The sequence below is a fragment of the Anas platyrhynchos genome, chromosome 2 (genome assembly GCF_047663525.1).
Source record: "Anas platyrhynchos isolate ZD024472 breed Pekin duck chromosome 2, IASCAAS_PekinDuck_T2T, whole genome shotgun sequence".
Lineage (NCBI taxonomy): Eukaryota > Metazoa > Chordata > Aves > Anseriformes > Anatidae > Anas > Anas platyrhynchos.
The window spans coordinates 158,099,847-158,121,282 of NC_092588.1; the positions used below are offsets into that span (position 1 = coordinate 158,099,847).

The 21,436-nt window shown below is 41.1% G+C and overlaps 1 long non-coding RNA gene across 1 annotated transcript; it reads right to left on the reverse strand.

Annotated features, from left to right (window-relative positions):
- Positions 1-376: 376 nt before the first annotated feature.
- LOC119716027 (uncharacterized) lies at positions 377-19,634 on the reverse strand. Its single transcript, XR_005263649.2, has 6 exons — positions 19,496-19,634; positions 17,840-18,661; positions 16,697-16,875; positions 12,782-12,856; positions 2,942-4,967; positions 377-2,605 (listed from the first exon to the last, which is right to left on the reverse strand). It is a non-coding gene; the product is annotated as an uncharacterized lncRNA (long non-coding RNA).
- Between the last annotated feature and the right edge of the window lie 1,802 nt (positions 19,635-21,436).

A 21,436-nucleotide genomic window follows, 5' to 3' on the forward strand; every position in this document is an offset into this window, starting at 1 on the left:
AACTCACCTACGGTTTTTAGATATTTAGAAAGGACACTGGAGTGTGTGCTCAAGTGATGCCCTCCACAGACACCAGAGTCTATGGTTATTCCTTACCTCCAGAATTAAATCTTCATCCCCAAGTGTTCACTGAGGACAAATCCATAAGCTCATGAAATAGGGAAAGCAAGAATAATGCTTCCGGGTTTATTTAACAACCACAGATGCAGCAGGAGTCAAATTTCAAGAGGCTGCAGTGACTCTATAGAATGAACTCTGCATAAGAAATAGATTTTCAGAAACCACAACCCACCCATCGATAGGATAGGAAAAAAGACTTCAGACACACTTTCCAAAATGATTGGTTATTTTTTCTTTTTTCATATTCAGACTGGCAATGCTTGAAAGGCTTTCAATTTTTAAGAAAAGATTTTTCAGAACTTTCTAGAAATCAGTTCTTATAAAACAGCATAAAGTGGTCATTGAAATATAAGCCTTAGGGATACTGGGTCAGGTTGAAAAGAAAAATAAAATCTGTATTAACCAGACTGCAGTCGCAGTTGATCTAAAATAACATAATGCCACTTAACGCTGCTACACCAATTAATGTCAGCTGCCAAGCAATGCATCATTCCCATCATTTGCCCAGCATCAGGACCCACGTCTGGGGGCTGGGGTTTGGGTCCATAACAAGTTTATTGGAATAGATTCTCCACTTTGCTGTGTCAGCAATGACTAGCAGCCCAGGGGCTGACCTGCTTGATCCAGATAGTTATGTGTTTTTAGCCATTGCCGACACGATACAGATAAGCTGTCCATGCTGTTATTTATTTGTGACCAAAAACAAGGCATGGGAGAACGTGCCAGCAAGAATGCCGTGTTCCCACAGCCTCCTTGCGTAAATATTTCTCTTTTGTCAGCAATAAAAGGTCTGGGATGCTGATGTAGAAGATAAGGGTGCAGCTCTGCCAACTCTGCAGAGCTGAAGCAGATGGGCTGTGTGTGTGTGCTCAGTCCTGCTAAAGGGGATTCAGAGATATGGGAAAGCAGTGGCTTCTGCAAGTGCAAGTTGCACTTTGGAACATGAATTATTTCCCACTGGATTTCAACAAGAAGCCTGACCTCTCTTACATTTCCAAGGCCCAGCAAATAAAGCAAAGTCCTCTTCTTAAAAAGGCCTGATCTGGTTCATCCCATTACTTAAATGTTTTTCTCTGCCCTTCCAGAATGATACTTTTGGAGCCACAGTTGTCTGAGGGAAGAATGGCACCTCTCCATAGGATGGTGATGATGGCAGATGGCAGAAGGCCTTTTCAATACCTTATTTTGGTACTTGTTAAAAGGCCTGGAAGAAGTTTCTTTAAGGGTTCAGTCTGTCTCACTCCCACTTCTGCAGAACTTCATCCAGCTGCATGTGAAATGTGATGCTGACCTGTGTCTGAGCTTGGACAGCAGGCTGGGGATTTGGTCCCGTCCTGCAGGTCCACAGAGGCCTGTAGTTATAGGGGAATATCTCAACATGCATAATAATGTGCTGTGTATTTACAAGCACAATAATGCCTCTGTATTTAAAGAAGCAGATTGGTGCCTATACATGTTTACTTCTGTGTGTAAAATCGTAGCTAAATTACCTACTCCGTAGTTGTTCAGTTGGTGCTGTACTGATTTACCTTGGTCCTTATAGTATGTGTGGTCTTACAATATACAGTTTATATCACTCCTCATCAGGATGTGAATGTGGCCAAAATTCAGAGTAAAACTCTTCATACACAGTCACATACATGGATGAACATATATATATACACATACATATGTACATACGTATCTAAGTACAAATGCTGGTCCTCTCACACACCACCTCTATTTATCTGTCTATATACATATGCACCCTTATTTGTCTACAGATACACACGTAGGTTTATGATTTCCTTCCTATGGGAATAAAAGCAGAGCCAATTTTTGAAAAAGGGGTTGGTAAAACATGATTGCAATTTTAAGTGATAAAATTATACTTTTTATATATATTATATAGAAGGAAATTTCCACTTTTCATTCAATTATATGGCTATTTGAAAAATCATCATCATTTTTTTCCTGACATTTCTGATGCTTTCCCAAAGCTGACAATTTAAATATCTCTTCCTTCTAGTCAACTCCACTTTATATCTCTCATGCTCTGAAACAGTGGATTTCAATAGATACTTAAGTTACTAGTATCACAAAGAACATAAGCTGCTTTGAAATAAACATGCTGTTTCTGCTTTTTTCTGTTTTAAAGAAAAACAAACAAACAAAGATCATTGCTTATGACCTTAATGAGTCTTTGGCCCACGTAAGCTAGTCTGGTTTAAGTTACTTGAATATATAACATTTCAGTCACACCAAAGCCAAATGTTGTACTGCATCCTGCTTTCTTTTTTATCTGTTGTCTCTGATGTTTGCTTGGAGAAAGCTCAGGTATTTGTACATTGAAGTTCTGCTTTTATTCTTCTGCAGTATACTGAGGTGATATTGTTACACCTTGCAAAATGTAGGTAATGTGTCCCTGGTTCCACTTTTCATCTCTCATTATCCTCTAGCAGGTATTGGGTTCATCAGAAACAGACATTTTGATCTATTGACACAGCTGTTGAAAGAAAATAAAAGAAAAATATATAAATAAAAGAAAATATAAAGAAAAAAATATATTTTTTAAAGGAAAATATGACTCAGAGGAGCAAGATGCTGACCCTTTGAAGCTGGATTCTTATCTTGCTGACATCTGTATAAACCCAGAATGTTTCTTTAGAGATATAGCAGTTCAAAAGGAAAATCCCCAGGACTTCTCCTCTCTGCTAGTGTCTTTCTGGGTGACCCCCTATGCAAGCAACCTAATGTTTCTGATTCCCTTCCCAGTCTCTGTCCGTTTTGAGGGTGTTATCCCAATCTTCATGCTGCAGTTCCAGAAGATGCTATATAGTACCTGGCAGCTCTGTGAAGACGTCCTTGCTGGTCAGGGAAATCATCAAAGATATCTGTGTGAACAACCTGAAAGAGAAAGTTCATATAAAGGAAGCAGAGACCCATATGTGCAGTTTCTCCTGCTGTTCTCCTTCTCAGTGTCATATACAGCAAGGTCATGCAAAGACCGTGAAGCCCCATGGCCTTCAGAGACATACTTCCTTCCCCCTTAGGGCAGGAGGAGCCAAGGATCTGTCCCTGCTCTCTCACAGCTCTTTGGGACTCCAGCTGATATTCTCATTCATATAATCATAGAAACATCTACGTTGGAAAAGACCTTCAAGATCTTCCAGCCCAACAGTCAGAGTAATTGTGTAGGACCTCAGAGCATCTCTTGGTATTACAGGTTGCTCATCCTGAAACTGAAATGGCTGAAGCCCATGCAAAGTAATCCAAAAAGGAGTCGAGGATGGGAATGCAGACAAGCTATTAGTTTTCATGCAACTGCTGAGCATCAAATCTCCAGTCACGGAAAAAGGAGTTGAGCCAGCCTGTGGCTTCTCTGTGTTTTCTCCATTCCTGGCCATCTTCCATCCCTCTGCTCAGCTAAGTCCTTCTTAGGGCTTTTCAGTGAAATCATAGATGCACAACAGTAGCTCACAAAAGACTTTGGATGTAGATTCAGGGATAGTCTATTCCATTGCCCCAAAACATTTCTCTCATCTTCTATAGAGAATTAGAAAATCAAGTTTCTGCTCATGCTTACATTTTGAGTAATTAAGAGTAATCTGTATATATATATATATATATATATATAAAGAATAACTGCAGCAACTCATTATCATAGTAATGACTACATTTAATTTATGAAATAAATAAATAAATAAAATGTAGTACTGAGGCCAAGTATCAACACATCTCTGTAGAGGAAGGCTTACACAGTCATTCCTGGCAGTGGAAAATATGTCTTGGCCGCCTCGATGAGCAGTCCCAAAGCTAAACTACATTTCCCAGGATACAGCTGCCTTGGTTCACATGTTCAGCCGTCTGGCATCACGCGAAGTGCTGCCTGTCCTGTGGGCCCAGCCCATGGAGAATAGGAACATATGAGCCCCAGCGTCCCTCAGGCTCCACAAACATTTGGTTCTTGGTGAAAGTATTTTTGGTGTTTGAGTTTTTGACAAACAAAACAAATTGCCACTCCTCTCCCATTTTCCCAAGGAAGAGTTAATTAGTTGTTCTTAACTCTCTACAGAAATAAATAAATAAATGAATGAGAGAAAAAAAAAAAAAAAAATTTTTTTTTCCTTTACCCTTATCCAGTTGAGTAGGAAAATTCCTCAGCACAGGCAGTGCCTCAGGACCCGAAGCCCTGAAATGATTAAAGAACAACCCTTTCCTCCTTGCCACTTAAATTTGAGAGGCTTCTCATGCAACACACCAACCTTTTATCTCCAGATCAACTAAAGCTGAGGTATCCTTTTGGTGTGCCACATGGAGTTTCTGGCCTGCAAGAAGCTGTGCAACCCGGTGGCAAAAATACAAGTCACTGAGGGGAAAAAAATAACAGAAAAAAAAAAAAAAATAAGAGGAAAAGCATCCTTCATCTCTGGCTGAGCTGGGAGAATTAATACCCTGAACTTCTGCTGTTTACTTGGGAAAAGAACACAAAGATATTTTTTTCCTGCCCCCCAACCCCTAAAGAAACCAGAGAACAGTTTTAAAAATACCAAACCTTCAGCATTTTCACTTAATTACAGAGTAGGAGTTGGTGAGGGCACAGCATGGCTTCCTTTTTGTGCTGCTGGCTGCATTTTTTGGTAGCTGTTGTTTCCTTTTAATGTTTCAGGCTCGGATTTTGTTTTGTTTTTCTGGTTTGCCTTCTATTTTGGACCCATTTTGCAGCAACTCAATCCTTTGCTTTTGGGAACAGTTGGGGCTTTCATTCAAGTTTTGTGGAGACCTCGTTGCCTGAATGCTGTAGAGACTCGAGCAACACAGACCAGAAGTTGGTGTGTGCACAGGTATCACAGATGGAAGTTAAACACCTACAAGGGGAGGAACATCAGTAGAAACAATTAAAATGGATGATTTTGCAGCCTCTGAGGAGCTGCTACACTTCTCTATCTAGTTCTGTCAGCATATATGGAAGGACTTGACCGAGGTGCCAAGAAAGCAAATGCCAGAAAAGAAAGTGCAACATCTGCTTGCCATGGGTGCAGGGAGGCTGGGGAGATGTTAGCAACCTTTGGTCTCCCTTTTGGGCAGGATCTATAAAAACCTGCATTTTGGGAAAGAACCGAACAGAAGCAACTTGTAGGTTCTGGACAATGAAGTTATGGGAACCCGAGGGGCAGCCTGGAGTGGTTGAAATTGATTGCTGGTGTGGAAACCAGTGGTGGTGGTGTGGACCCACACGTCGTTCCTGGAACTGAGTGGAATCACCCGAGGAGATACTCAATGGCCTGGTTGGAGGGAGCTGCATTCTAAACCCCATTTTCTCCAAATCTATTGCTCTTTTCTTCTTCTCTGTCATCCCATCTCCAAAACAGCCTTTGACAACAAAAAAACACAGAGATCCAGTTCCTGGAGGTCAACCAACCCCACCAACAAAAGCCACCCTAGATCCCTTCTGTTTGCCCTGCAGATGTGTATATCACCAAGTGTTGTAGTTCTGGCTTCCTCCTGGCAGGCCCTGAAATCCAAAGCTTAATATATTGCCTCTAAAAAAATAACAATAAAAATATGTGTACAGGCTGCTGAAAAGACCCTTGGAATAAAATCCTTTCTTAGATACTTTGCAGTTATGCAACAGCTTTAGACTTTTATTTGGTTTTGCTCTTTATTAAAAAAGGGGGAAGATAAATTAAAAAAATCCTGAGGCTTTCAAACCCATCAGATGTTTTTGTTAAGCATGGGGATGTTTTAAATGTCCTAATAACACATCTGCATCTCGAATTCTTGGAGTCATGAGGAAACTACCTAGCTAAGTGGAAATGTAAATAAAGGCCATTTTCAGCTCACAAAATGAATAATGGCATTTTGCATTACCCAGCAACCCCAGATAGCTAGACCTGGCTATTACCACCCTCTTTGATTGCCTCCGCCAGACCACAGAGTTCCCTGCAAGCCAAAAGCCACCCCCTCTACTGCAGTTACAACCTCCTGAAGGCCTTAGCTGGCAGTTTATTTCATGCAGCCATCAATTGTGCTAGTGACAGAGCATAGCAAAGCCCCAACAGCTGGTCTTTGGAATGGAGGAACCCAAAGGTAGTCACAGGAACTGTCTTTTCCCAAGCTCACCCTTTCTCATTCTTGTCCATGGGCTTGCACTTGTTTAAATACTGCAGCAATAGGGTAAGATGGAGAAATGGGTAAGAGGGAGGGAGGGAGGAAATGACCCACGGCATTTTTTTCCTTTCCATAAGGCTCATTGCTTCCAACCGTGGACATCAAAGTAATAAACAGCCCATGCAGAGCCCCAGTCTACTCCCACAGCTGTTTCCAGACATCTGAGTTTGCTGACTTCAAGAAACGGTGACAATAAGCACATTAATGTTTGTATTCTCACCCTTGATAAAGTGATACACACTCCTGATTTCCTGACACTTTCCTGATTTTAGGCATGTGCATCTTGTCACCTGGTATAGACTATACATCTCAGTGTCCATTGTAGTCCAAGAAACAATTCATCCCAAGACTGTTGTTTAAGGTCAGTGAGACAAATGACCTCCATAACACATCTATTACCCTTCATTTACTCTAGAAGAACTTGAATGATGAGATTGGGTTAGACAAAGTCCCTTTGCTGGATCAGCTCATGTAATTGTGAGTTATCTGCATCAGCAAATCTTAATAGTCCCATAACCAATCCCTGCTGTCTCCTCAATAGCTTGTTGTACACCTGAAGGAAAGTACTTCGTGTCTCAAGACCTTGAAGGTACCTTTTTCATCTGGCTGTCATCTCTTGTTCAACCAGAATGTCTGGAGCAACAAAAAGATGAGCAATGTTCGTTACTGTCCACAGTCTCCCAGAGCCAAGGTAAAACTCTTCATAGAAGTCTACATAAGCTTAAAAGAACAGATAATTGTGAGCTCAACCATAGACAACACCAAAATGCCATGACCTGTCTAACACACACTGAGCATGTGTTGATGAGACAGAAGATCTGAAGGTATCTGATGTAATTAACTGTGTGTACCTGAAAACCTCAAAGTGTGACAAACTGACATTTGGGTTGGAAATGGAAGAACTGATGAGTGGTTAAGAGGGGATGCGGGCTAGACAGAGGATAGAAGTGTGCTTTCTAATGGTCTGTCATAAGATATGATTCATGCAAAAGAACTAATTTTTAAGGAAAACAAAAATCTATCCATAGGAAGAAGTAGATCATATCAAGCTCACTGATCGATTATGTAGGGGATTTTCTTACTATGTGCTGTTTTTTCACCAAGAGAGAAATCTGAGTGTCGAATCACAAATTGAGCTGTTTGGCTGACTAAAACTGAGCTGAGGTCTTGTGAGATGGGATTGAAAACATCTTCTGAAGCACTTAGTAAATAACCAACTGTATCATACAGTACCAGAGGTGCTGATACTCCACCTAATACAGATCAGTATTCTGCTCTTCATGAGATACCAGTAACAACAGCAGCACCAGAATTTGCAGGAGATGGCTAACATCTCTTCAAAACCTGGTATGAACTAGACTAATGATGGTGCAGAATTTAAAACCTTGAATTATGGGAGACTATGCCATGATTTCAATCCTGCCTCCCCCAAGGCCAGGAGGTAACTGGAATATGTGAGAAAACTGCTTTCAGACTCAGCACAGCACTTCATGGATTGCCTGGCAAACAGAAGTAGCTTTCCCCGAGGCACAGCCTTCTCTGTAGACATGGTTGAGGTTTAACCAACACAGCAGAAAAGCAGAGAAGAATATCTGAATGTCAGCTTCCAGCCTCTTGAATGGCTGTTTAGGGAGACTCAGATTCCAGTGCAACAACCCTAACACAAGACTTGCATTTTCTAGCATGCACATAATACCACACTCCCCAATGGCTAGGGTTGTGTCTATGTCATTACAGCAATTGTAAGCACAGAGCAAGGAATGAAAGTGTAGGTGTGATTTTTTTGTTTGTTTGTTTGCTTGGTTGGGTGTTTTTTATTTGTTTGTTTTGCTGCCCCTGTTCTGCTGCACCTTCTAATTAAATGTAGTAACAGCAGACATTTGTGTGGGAAGATTTCTGAAAATTCAAGCCTTCAAATTCTCAGCTTCTAAAACCAGCATCACAGTGCCCCACATAGATTTCAAGTTCTTATAATTATTAAAATTACAGTCTACCTTGGACTGTGCAAATGCAGAATAAAGGGAAATAGAAATAAGAGATCCATTGCCCACCCCCAATGATTGGCTAGATCTCAGGAAACTACCAGTAGCCAAGCTGTCCTCTATTTAACCACTTCTAGATGGGTAACACACAGCACTTTCCACAGAAGACTGATATCAGAACATAAAAGAAGAGACTGTAGGATCTCAATGTTTTCTACCCATACAGGGCACAAGCAGTCTCAATAAAAGGGGATCTACATGAAGAGCAGAGAGGTTCATCGAGCAAGAAGAGCAGAACTGAACCCTTCACTGAGAAGCCAGATTAGATGTCTGAGTCCACAAAACGAGGCTATTATAATACTTGGAGGTCACTAAAGCAGTCAGTATTTTATTTGGTTTTGCAACAAATAACATAATTCTGATAATATAGACAGAAAATCACTACTACCAATCTCACCACCTTACAGGAAGTTTTATTACTTTACACCTTGCTCCAGAGCATATCCATACACCATAAATGAGTTTAACTACTCCCCTTAAAATCAGGCCCTTGACAATTTTTCCTTTAATTCCAGTGGAGCTACCACTGGATTAATATTTCTGCCAACACGGGACAGGACACTAGGTTCTGGTTTCAGCACTGTTTGCTTTGTGAGGCTCTGCTGGGTAACTGGCCCCATTGTTCACTACTGAGGCGGATAGTCTGAGTCACTTCTTGTAGAAAATCTGTTTTCTATTAAGAACTGTCAACCCCATGAGTCATTTACCTTTGTCACCAGTTGGAACCAAAGGAATGATGGAGGCCTGGGCACTGAAAGCAAAAGCTTCCTCTGGGAGATACTCAGGTTCATCTTCAGCATAGTTGAAAGCAAGAGAAGCTCCAGAAAGGACACACACAGATCTGAAGCTAATGGACCAGATGTGGGGAAGGAGTTTCTCCTGGCCCAGAAATAGGATTGAGAGCTATAATGGGTTTCTAGGGGAAAACATGCCTCAGAGACAACCCTGAGGCACTCACCAGGTCATGGGTGGGACCCCGTTCCCCATAGGAGTTAGCTTGTACTTCCAACCTTAAATTACTCCATGGAGATCATATTCACATGAACAAACTTCTTAAATGTTATAAGTCACATCATGTGTCCAACATGAAACTCTGAGCTCCTCTTTTACTGCTTCTGCAGTCTGGAACATCACGCATTTGCAGGGCATCACCACAATTTCTTTTCCACTCCATGACCATATGTTTCCAATTCCACTTTGATCTGCAGAAGCCAGTGCCTGAAGTAGCGGAGTGGACAAAGACTGTGGCATTGCACAGTTGGCTTTACCCACAGCTTGTCATCTGGCCTTCCACACGTCTTCAATCTGACTTTGCAAAGACCCTAAATGCCCCAGTGGCATGGCCTTACATTCTGAACATACACCCAGCTCCCCAGATATGTTCACCCCATGTTTTGTCCTACACAGAACCTCACCTTAGGAAATCAACTCACTGAAAAGAAGCTTGTGCCACACCAGTAATAAATGATAACACCTTCGTTCATGTATTGATCCATCTGCTTTAGCCAAGGTCTGAAGAAGTGGAAAGCAGTGGTTGCCTGTTTTCCACTCTTCATTGTTTAATCCTCCCCTGTCTGGTGGGAACTGAAAAGTTCCAGAGCTTGCACAGACCCCTCTGGGTTGTTTCACCATTATCCTTCCTTCTTCCTCCAAATCACAGGCATGCCATCCAGGACAAAGGCTAGCCCTTTTCTGTCAACAACAACAAAAAAAAAAAAAAAGGATCTAAATCCATTCCTGCTGCAACACCCTCCTGATCTGTGAGGCACTGAGTTCTGGGAGAAAAGCTGCCTGGTGGCCTGCTCATTGAAATGCCTGCATCTGCAGCCTGTCGGTGGGTGGGATTCCCTTCATGGATGGAGAAAAACCCTGTCTGAGAAAAGATAATAAATGGAGAAGAGTCCAAGATGCAAAACTGGAATCAATACTGATGTCCTTAGAACTGCTCATCTGCTCCCTCCTGTAGGAGCATTGAGACCGCTTCTGAATGAAATGGGTGCCTGCTGGCATAAAGACCCTTGCAATGGGTACAGCCAGAGGACATCAGACTGGGTCCCCGGCCCTTCAGGGGCCAATTTCAAGTGATGTGAACCCACAGTCTTGCTAGGTTTGTTTTCAGCCTCCTCAGGACGTGAGGATATGTGCTTTGACTGTGGCTTCATGAAGGTGAGTGTATATAGAAACACGTCTCTGTTCTCTCAACCCCTGTGCTAGTGGCAGCTAAAGCTGAGATAAACTCCCACAGGTATATACAGGGCTTAATGAAAATCAGCATTCACACACAGACAAGAAACTTGGCAACTTCTTTCACCTAAAGGAAGGCCATGACAAGAGCTCCAACTTTATTAATGACCACTGGGGTCACCTGGAAGAAGATTTATGAAGGTTCCAGCTAAGACAAATTGGTCTTCTTGGTTGGGGGAATCCAGTCCCAGCCCTGGAGGAGCCTCTGGTGCTTTGTAAGGTAGAAGCTCACATGTAGCTTCTTGTCAGATCCAGCGAAAAGAATAAACCAGCCTTGAAACATGCTGAAGACCAGACATTCTGGATCCCTGTGTGCAAAAAAAATTGCGTGGTGTTTTGTTTTGTTTTGTTTTGTTTTGTTGTTTTGTTTTGTTTTGTTTTTGTTGTTTTTGTTGTTTTGTGGGGTTTTTTTTGGGGTGGTAGCAAGGTTTTTTGAGCTGTAAGACTTCTCATGGCACATTTTCAGGCCTTTTCTTTATATCCTTGAGATTTTAAAAAATCTCTTTTAGCTAAGACAAAGTTTATTTTTAATAAAAGTGTAAAAGAAGATGGAAGTAAATGGAAGACAAAGTGGATAGATAAAGTGGTTATAATAATCACTTAACTCCAGGATCCAGGATTTGAAGGTAACTAGGATTAAACAATTTGGTTAATCCCATTCACTATCTGTTAATTCAGCCTTGAAATAAAGGTCATTAAAAGCACTGACAAGTATCTTCCCAAAATAAGTTTATCTGGATTTCTCTCTTGCCTCACACTCTGTGAGAAGATCAGCTCCTGCAGAAAACATTAAAGAGCCATTAAGGAGCAAGAGATTCCTGTAAACTTTTCCATAAAAATAGTACTCAGGATGTGAGCCAGATGCAGAACTGAGCACTGCAGAGATAACCTTTTGGAGATGTTGAATATGCCATCCCCAGAAGGAGATTTCATGTTCCTGATGATAACATCCCTTTGCTATCAAATGACATAACACTTATGGTGCATCGGTTGGAGAAATTATAAAAGGAGTAAAAAGGTTTGGCATTCATCATCAAAAGGGAAAGAATTGTTTCGATGATACGGCCATTTTCAGGCTGACATAAAAACCAGATTATGAGTTACACAAGTAACATAGAATTATATGCAACAACATATACCAATGAGTGGGTTGTGTGTGCTCTGTGTAATTTACTGCCATCTTATTGATGTGGTCAGATTGGAGTATTATTTGTAGGCATATTACAAATCTTTGCTGGCTTTGAGGAAAGGAAACATTTATATTGGCTAGACATTTGGGATAATAAATCAAAAACTCAGCAATCCATTAAAACAACGTAGATAGGAACCTGAAGGCAGATTTCTGGACAAATTACAGCGCCCTGATCTTACTTCTGTTAGAGAGAAATTGAGCAACAGAAGGGCAGGGAACTTGAAAGACTGATGGTGTTATTTCAAAGACTTCTTTGAATGGAGAAAATGGATCTTATCTCACAGTGGGTGGATGCAGATGCTGTACAGTTGCCTGATGAATTTCTGCTGTGAGAAGCAACGGGGATGAAACTCCCCAAGTGACAAAGGGTCTCCTTCACCCCCGTCTATATCCTGTCCATTACAGGAGGATCGAGGGAAGGTCAGGGAACATGATACCAAATTTCAGATCATGTAGGATAGATTTGGTCTGAACTGAGGTCTTCACCTGGCCAGAAGGTTTCAAGGAACATATGAGGGAGTTTTCAGCTATCATCTACATTAATAGCAGCATGTACCACGTGTGCCATGACCACAGCAGGGAGATCTGTCTGAAAGTCTTGAGTGAGGTAGACTTGAAATGGGGGAAAGGGAAGCCCAGACTCCTACCAGATGTGTTGGGAAAGTCTTAACATGTGCCAAAATGCACAGCCAGGCCAAGGCTCTTCACTGCAGCTGGGGTGAGACAGGAAAAAGTGGACCAACAGCTCTCTATGGCAGCACTGTGATTGAAATCTTTGGTCCAAAACCCAATATTGCTTGCGCCTGTGCCTGCGTAATCAGCAACCACTCCGAGAGGTGACACTGGTATGGAAGAGCTTCTCCATTTGAAGTTTGACCTTATAAATGATTTGTAATGAGCCTGGACCATTATTACATCCTCCAGGCCAATGTTTTGAAGCCCCAGGAACTGACAGTGGAAATTGCATGACTGATTTGCTGGAGATTCTCATGCTCATTATTTTTAGATCATCTGTGTGTGGTGCAGTACTTACCTCAGTTTAGTATGAGTCAGTTGGAATCAACTACTCCATTATGTTGTAGAAAAGCTCTTATTTTCTCTCAAAACTCTGGCAAAGAAAGCAACAGAGCACTGTCAGCCTCCTTGGCTCTAAGTGATAACTGAACTACAAAGTGCTAAAAGTAAGGGAAGAACCGAGCTATAAAAAACTTTGTAGGTACAACACACAGCACTGTGGCAGTGTGGAAATAGATGGGGCTTTTTAGATTAACAGACTGACAGGAGCTACAAAAGTGCCAGAAACAGTGGTGCTACTGTTAAAAGAAAGCAAAGGGTGGTGCAATTGAAGCTCAATGGATAAAATTTGGTGTTTTTCAATGTTGAGTTAAAATCTATAAGAGGAGTGCATAAGGTAAATGCTTAATCATTAAAATTATAAATTAGAAAACATTATAATTTGGAGAAAATTATAAATTGGAGAACAATACTTGGGGAATAGCACTTACTAATAATCTGTTAGGCTCTCAATCGCATGGTAAAGGGTGATAATCAGAAGTTCAAAAGGATTGAATCAGTTGAGGAAGAATTTAAGGATTTTGTTTTTTTCTGAGAATAAAGAATTTCCCTGCACACTATAGAACGTTACTGGTTGATTGATGCTTTCTGATGGGTTCCCATTATCTAAGAGCAGAGTCTAGAAAAGGAGTTTGATGGCTTTGGGGTATCAAAGCAAAAACAAAACAAACAATGCAGATAGATACAATCACTGTTTCTTGTTTTGAAAAGATAAAGAAGGAAAAGAAGGAAAGGAAAAGAAGGAAAGGAAGGAAGGAAGGAAGGAAGGAAGGAAGGAAGGAAGGAAGGAAGGAAGGAAGGAAGGAAGGAAGGAAGGAAGGAAGGAAGGAAGGAAGGAAGGAAGGAAGGAAGGAAGGGAAAATAAGGAGAGAAAAAAGGGGAAGCTAAAACCTTGTGCTTATTAATAATTCCCCCAAAAAACTAAATAAATATGGATAAAGGAAAAAAAAAATCTATTTTTTTTAGAGGAAAGGAATCTCTATGAGAAAATGCTTCTGTTTTTATGCCTAATGCAAAACAAAACCCTGATCTGCATTTATCACCGCTAAACTACGGAATGTCTCTACTGAAGCATGACATCCCTAGATATTTTTCAATGGAAAATGAAAAAAACTGTGGTCTTAGAAAGTGATGTTAGACTCATAAGTTTTATGGAGATGTACAAAGACAGAAATATTTCCGTGTATTTGAAGTCCTAGGATCTGTCACTGCTTCTCAGAGGCTATGATGAGAAACAACAGGAACATCTCTAATGTCCCATGGGACAACCTTTGTTGGCCATGTGAAGACTTTTGCAATGGTAAAAGTAGGAAAGGATCATGGTCCTCAGAATATAAACTGGGTGGAAAGTCTTTTAGCTTATACAATAGAATAGGAATGATTCATTTTTGATTCAGGATAAAAGTAAGCACCAATGAACCCTTTTTGTTGTATTAACATATTGGAGGGCAGTGGGTTCACAGGCAGCTCTGGATGCTCTAGGAATGGATGGTGTTTAATTTGTGATGAGATGGAAATGGGCTTAGATTAACTTGACATAAAAGACTGATGAGATTTCGGGTTAAACATGACAATCACAAAAGGTGTGGACTTAATGATCTTCTGTATAGAAGAGTTGTACAAACGTCAATAAACTGATGGTTATCCAATACGGAAAGATATTTTAATATCCTGTTGAGTGCAAATGAATATGGAAAAGCTTTGTAGCATTAACAAAAAGAAAAAAGTTGCAGTAATAGTACTTCCTCATTCTCCTGGACACAATTCCTTTAACTCTTGGATTTCATTCTCTTGTTTGGAAAAGGAGATTGCATTAAGGGAAAAAAAAAATAAAAATGTACTGAAATTGCTAGCAAGACTTTTCTTCTTTATGTCTGTTTCTTTGCTTTTGCTAACAATGAATACTCCTACTCTATATTTCTGCTTAACTAAGTCCAGGTCTATAATCTTTAATAATAATAATTCAAATGAAAACTAATGTTTTCAAGTCCTAGAAGCTGGTACGTAAAGTGCTCACTCTCACAAGGCCAGAGTGCCACAGGAGGTGTCACAAGAGACACAGGTTTATGTGGCAGCTCACTGCACCCCAAGAATTAACTTGAGTGCTGACTGTTGCTAGTTTCCTTGGTTAAAGGTATTGTCATGAGAAGCTGCAATTCCTAATTATATTAATTTGAATCGTCAGTTACTGTTACGTCAGACTGGAAAAAGCAGATGCAGGGAATTGTTCCTTTAACAGAGTCTGGCACAATCCAGCTGGAAGGGCTGCTTCCATTAGGCAGAGCTCATGCTGTGCAGTGTGGAAGAGGTAAAGCTTAGACCAGTCAAGGTGACCTCTGCCAGACATTTTGGCTTTGTTTTGTAATAATTCAGATAAATGAATGTCTGAAAACAGAATTTCTACCTGCAAAAGTAGCGTGCTGCATAGAACAAAAGATGATGCATTAGGCTTAGTAGCAATGAACACACCGTTTAACTCTTGCAAGATCACAGATGAAATGGAAAATGACCCCAAAGTGTAAACAAGAGAGGTTATTTTAACAGTCTGCTTCAGCTTTGGGAATACCTGCGTCAAATGTTAAGATCTTTCTGGTCACAAGAGATTGGTTGGAAGGGATTCTAGGTTATTTAAACCCTCCAGATGGATCCTGAAAGATTTTCAGACACTTAAAGATTCGGCCAATTTTCAGCTGAGAATGAAAATGGAAATAGTTCTGTGAGGAAATATCTTAAGAAAAGATGGGTTATACCCAACTTTAAAGTAGTTAAAAAGCAAGGGATTGACATTTTTTCTCTGTATAGCTTACATTATGTTCTGTTTTGAAGCTCCTCGAATTCTTCCAAACTACTAGCCAAAATACAGGCTTTTATTGTCATATTGAAAAATAGCCAAGAGCTGATGCATAAAAGTAGACAGTGGACTTTTAACAATTTTCAGAGGGGTATTCTCAAAGAAGTCCTACAGACTTTATCACCGGCCCGGGACCTAACAGTTCTGAGCCCAGCTGCATTGCATCCAAGCTCCATGAACTGGCTTCACTGTTTGCCAAAAACTGGGGATAGATTCAGTCTCTAACCATTTCACACAGCAGTTCTTATATTGCTCCTCTCTTCTACCAGAAAGAGAGGAGGGCCATATCTTTTACACAGAAAATTTGCCAAAAAAAAAAAAAAAAAAAAAAAAAAAAAAAAAAAAAAAGAGGAATAAACCCTCTCCGGGCAGCTATTAACAACCACCTCTTAGAGTGGCTGATGCCTTTTTTTTTTTTTCTTTTCCCCCTTTTTCTTTAAGCTTTTGGGTTTCACCAAAACTGCAACACAGTTTTGAAGCTGACTCTGTTTCCTATAACTGTTTCCTATAACTCTTAAACTGTGTCTTGGGCCAGATTCTCAGCTGAACTAAATCAATTTACCTCCACTGACCTTAGAAAGATATCTATCAGATAGATACCACCTAAACACCTGTCTCTTCCAAAAGATTCTGCTGATTTACACAAAGAAGTGTCTGAATCAACAGGTCTCAAATCCCTTCTTTGCTTTTGAGGTAGATCTTGGGCTTCCATTGAAATTCAGCTTTGTCTGGGAGCATCTCCTGGTAAGCCTGGCCAGCAGCACTGGGACAGAAAGAAAATCAAGCCTAATCTTGAAAGCAAGTACCTTCCATGGGATTAATTTGGGAGCACTTTCTGTACAGGAGTCCAAATCTGCTTGTCTTTCTCAAAATTGTTTTAAATGTCTTTTTTTTTCCCCTGTAGATAATGTCAGAGGAAAAAATAAATAAATAAATAAAGTGAATATACAGTCAACTAACTCAGCTATCCCTTCACACTCCCTTTCTTATTTGGAATGCAGGTACAATGTCTGTTGACCTTACCAGGATAATTTTTTAGAAGAAATCCTCAAAAGATCAGGCTTTTGATTAATCCCATCCATTGCTTCCTTATATAACAGATCTGCATTGACTTAGGCATTCTGGATACAGAAGCAAAGGAGGAAGTGGTGAATGCAGAGCCATTGTCATGTAGTCCACTTCATAACAAATATCCAGTTCAGCTAAAAATAAGAACATCGAGAAATTAATAAATACATAAAATAAATAAATATGAAGCTATATTTTATGCAAGCTTTTTTCATGTCACATAAAAGAGAAAAAAATAATCCATCTTGATGTGAGATAAAGGTTGATAATATTCCTGGGGAAGATTAAATTACAGGCTATACTATATACTTTGAACTCTGAGGCCAGGAGGCTCCTTCTAATTGTAAGGTTGATGCAGGTGAAAATCTCCATAGGTCTTGAAGTCAATTTTATTTCCCCGACAGGAACACAACTCCTGGTCTTACACCATCCAAGCTCTGTGGCGGTACTCATATATATGAGGATTAAAATATTGCTTTGCAAATGAATTGCTCTTATTGAAGCAGAATGGCAGGGATGACAAAGTAAAAGCAGCCTCCTCATGTCTCTGCAGGGCCATGTCCTCATATCCTAGACTTGAGACAAGAACTCACAAGACCAAGGTTTAAGACTATATGGCCTACGTCTGGACTGTAGGCCAAATGTATGGCCTAGGTCTGAAAGTTAATGAGAGTCAGTCCCAGGACAAATCATTCAGCTTCCACAGTTTATGCGTTCAGGTCCTAAGTTAAGAAGTGGCATTTCCTCTGCACCATGCAGCTTTCATCCCTATCTACAAATGATGTGTGGGAAAAGCATCAGGGTAACTTTCATCAGGGTAATTTTGAGAGGCAACTTTCTTTTGCTTATGAGCTTTCCTGCTAAGACTTTGCCCCAGCTAAACCTACACCTGAGCCTCCTCTCAGAGCTGACCATGCATCACGCTGTGCTGACACATACAGTCAAGCGAAGGATCACGAGGCAGCAGAGGGGCTGTGCTGCTGCCATGTGAGGCCAAAGTCAATTACATGGGTCATGGCACATGGCACAAGTGTAAAATCTGAAGTCTAATACAGACCAGGAAAGTTTCTTCCCACCTAACTCTGTGTAGATACCTACAGATATTCCGGGGCAAAAATAGTCCCTGTGAGGAATTATTCATCCGATCAGGAGGTGTCCAGTGATGTTTCTGGCATTGAGGGAGAGCTTGTCTGGCCTCATCTGTCTTCTCCTGAAGGATATCAGTCTCCTTAAATCATATCTCTGATCATCCTCATGGCCATCCTCTGGGCTCACTCTAATATTTCCATGTCCTTCTTGTGCAAGGGTCCCAGAGCAGAATGCAGCACTCCAGGTGGGGCCTCAAGAGAGCAGAGCAGAGGGGGATAATCACCTTCCTCCACTGCTGCCCACTCCTCTGTTGATGCAGCCCAGGATGCAGTTGGCTGTCTGGCCTGCAAGTAGTACCTTTCCTGGATTTTCCTACCTCTTGAACCTTTTTAAACTTCTAGCATCCACACTGTCTTCAACAAGAAGTTTCATAACTTTGCTGTGCTTCATGTGAAAAATGATGTTCTTTGGCTTCTTCTAAATCCATTACCCAGCAATTTTATTTGATTTCTGAAGTGCTGGTGGCGCAAAAGACAATGAGTAATAGTTCTCTAGTCACCTTCCTCGGGCCATTTAGGATTTTATTAGACTGCTGGAGCAGGTTCAAACATAGTGCATTCAACACCTTGCCCAGTTTTCCATCACCCAACAGGCTCACAGGCAGCTTTTGTGCTTATATTTAATGACATCCTAATAAACTGGTCATACTCAGGTGCAAGGAAATCCGTAGTTCTCTGAAGGGCACTTTCTAGCTAGGACTGAGACTCTGTTTGCAGAAATTCAATATGGAAAGTCAGGAGACCAGGGCTTCAGAGCAGTTTTGGGTCTTGACTGTGGAAACAGAAATAGCCACAGTTAGAAAAGACAGGAAAAGTGATTTATAGAATCATAGAATCATTGAATCATAGAGTGGTTCGGATGGGAAAGAACCTTAAAGATCACCTAATTCCACCCCCCCTGCCATGCACAGGGACACCTCCCACCAGCCCCAGCTGCCCCCAGCCCCATCCAGCCTGGCCTTGGGCACTGCCAGGAATGGGGCACCCACAGCTCCTGGGGGCAGCCTGCACCAGGGCCACGCCACTCTAATTGTAAAAAATTTCTACCTTACAGCTAATGTAAATCTACCCTCTTTTAGCTTAAAGGTGTTATCTCTTCTCCTATCACTACATGTCCTTGTAAAGAGTCCCCTCCAGCTTTTCTGGTGGCTCCATCAGGTATTGGAAGGCCCCTATAAAGTCTCCCCACAGTCCTCCAGGCTGATCCCCAGCTCCCTTAGCCTTTCTCTCCAGAAGACCTGCTCCAGCTCTCTGAGCATCCTCGGGACCTCCTGTGGACCCACTCCAACAGGTCTCTGTCCTTCTTGTGCTGGGGGCCCCACAGCTGGCTGCAGCACCCCATGTTGAGTCTCACAAGGATGGAATAGAGGGGGGATCAACTCTATTAACCTGCTAGCTACACTTCTTTTCACTTCTTTTGATGCAGCCCAGGATATGGTTGGCTTTCTGGAGCTCACCACAGAACACCCACTGACCTGAGTGCAGGACAAAAGTAGTCTGAGATTCAAAAGTGTGCATGGATTTGATTTAGAACAGGAATCCCATCCTCATTAAAAAATATCACAATATCTGAAGTCCTTGACTCCCTTTTCCCTGTTATCCTCACCACATCAGTGGCTGGACTGTTGGGTCCCACTCCAGTGGGTGGAGGTTATTTTGCAGATTTCAGACACATGAAAACTTCTCATCTTGTGCTATGAAGTCAATGACGCGATAAATCAATTTGGACTCTTGCTGTGGCTGGAGGGGAGGAAACTGGATGAAAGAAGAAAACAGGACTCTGTGTTGTTGTTTTGTTTTGTGGTTGTTGAGGTTTTTGTGCTTGTTTTAAACTACCCTTCAAGATTTTGATGCAAAAGGTTGAAATGTGTAGATAGTTCAGACAAAGCACATGTTTAGATTAAAATAAGAACACATGCTAAATCTTTCAGTCCATAGCCTTAGTCACTTTTCCTTCTATGATAGTAATAGCATAAGCCAGTAAAACACCATCACACAAAAAAAGTTCATGGTAAAATGCTCACCTCTTTTTAACACCTTTTTCAATGCTTGGAAGGCAAATCCATTGTTGGAACTCATGGAAGCCCTTTCTTGTAGGACCAATGTGGGAGGAAGAACTTTGGCTTCAAATCCATGTCCTGACACAGAAGCCACCATTCTTTTAGTACTTTCTAAATGCCATACATAGACTTCATGCTAGCTAGGATATGAAGAGTTCTGGAACAATATCCCTTGTTTTGCTGCCTTCTGGGTTCTAAAGTTACATCAGAAGTTTATCAGCCTTGAGATGTTTGGAACAAACCATGCTGGACTCATTGAATGGGTATGTCCCAGAGTAATGTTGCCAAGTTAGAAAATTCATTGCACTTTCTACTCTCATTAGGAACATTCTTCCTTTCGCAAGAGAACACTGTGTATGAGAAGCTAGCTGCTCCCTTACATATGCTCTAGAAAATCTGTTTCTATGAGAAGCAAAGAAAACCTACAAAAGAGGGAAATTGCATAATAGTTGTAGGTCTACTGACCAGAAGAGAAATGCCAAAGATAGCTCTATCTAAAATCTTCAGGGTATGACAATCACCCACAGTTGGCAGTCTAAAATGAGGGGATAATATTTCTTCCAGGCCTCCCACTAAAATATGCAGCAACCCCACACAAGGCTGTGGTTTTTTTATTGGGAACCCTTTGAAGCCATTCATCTTGCTACAAATGAACTGTGGCATTGTTACTCCTTGTAAAGAGACAGAGCAAGAAAGGCAAATACCTTCTGATAATGACAGTGCTTCTTTGTATTTTGGCCTCATGACACCCCCAAGGACTGATAAAGTCAGTTACCACCACAGTTCAGTTGCAATCACCATGAAAGGTCCCATTTGATTATTGTGAATATTACAGCAATGACACTGGGGAAGTCACGCATTTTGTAGTGCACAGGGCCCTCCAGGAGCAAAGAGAAGATTCCCCACCCTGCTGTGGGCATACAATCAGAACTGATTGCATCTCCTTTCTTTACTTTGTGATCACCACAGAAAAGTCAGACGAGTTCTTGATTTAGATATCTGGTTTCAAGAGCTTAAGTCATACCAGCTCTATCGACTGACGCAGTTGCTTAATCCGGGGTACCCACTGATACTGGAGATGCCCCAGGATATTCCACCCAACTTCCAGATGGTGCTCTAACATGAGGACATGAGGCTCTCTCACACATACTGTGTCATATCTGCCAGTCCCATGTAGAGCTCTTAGAAGTGTCACACTCCAAAAAATATTTGTGTTTAGGGAATTGCATTGAGACCATCCACCAGTGGTTCAGTGATTGTCATTAAGGACGTGAACAGTGAGAGTCTCTAATTCTACATACTAGAAATAGAAATACCGTATATTCTTATTCTAGCCATTGCCAAATATATCAGATGAACTCAAGACTGTCAGTAAAGAATATGTTGTGTGCAACAACCTTGCATTGGGAATGAAGACATGAAAGCAATATTTCCTGTTGTCAGTAGTTTTTTTAAATTATTTTGCACATTCATCTATGTCAAGAAAC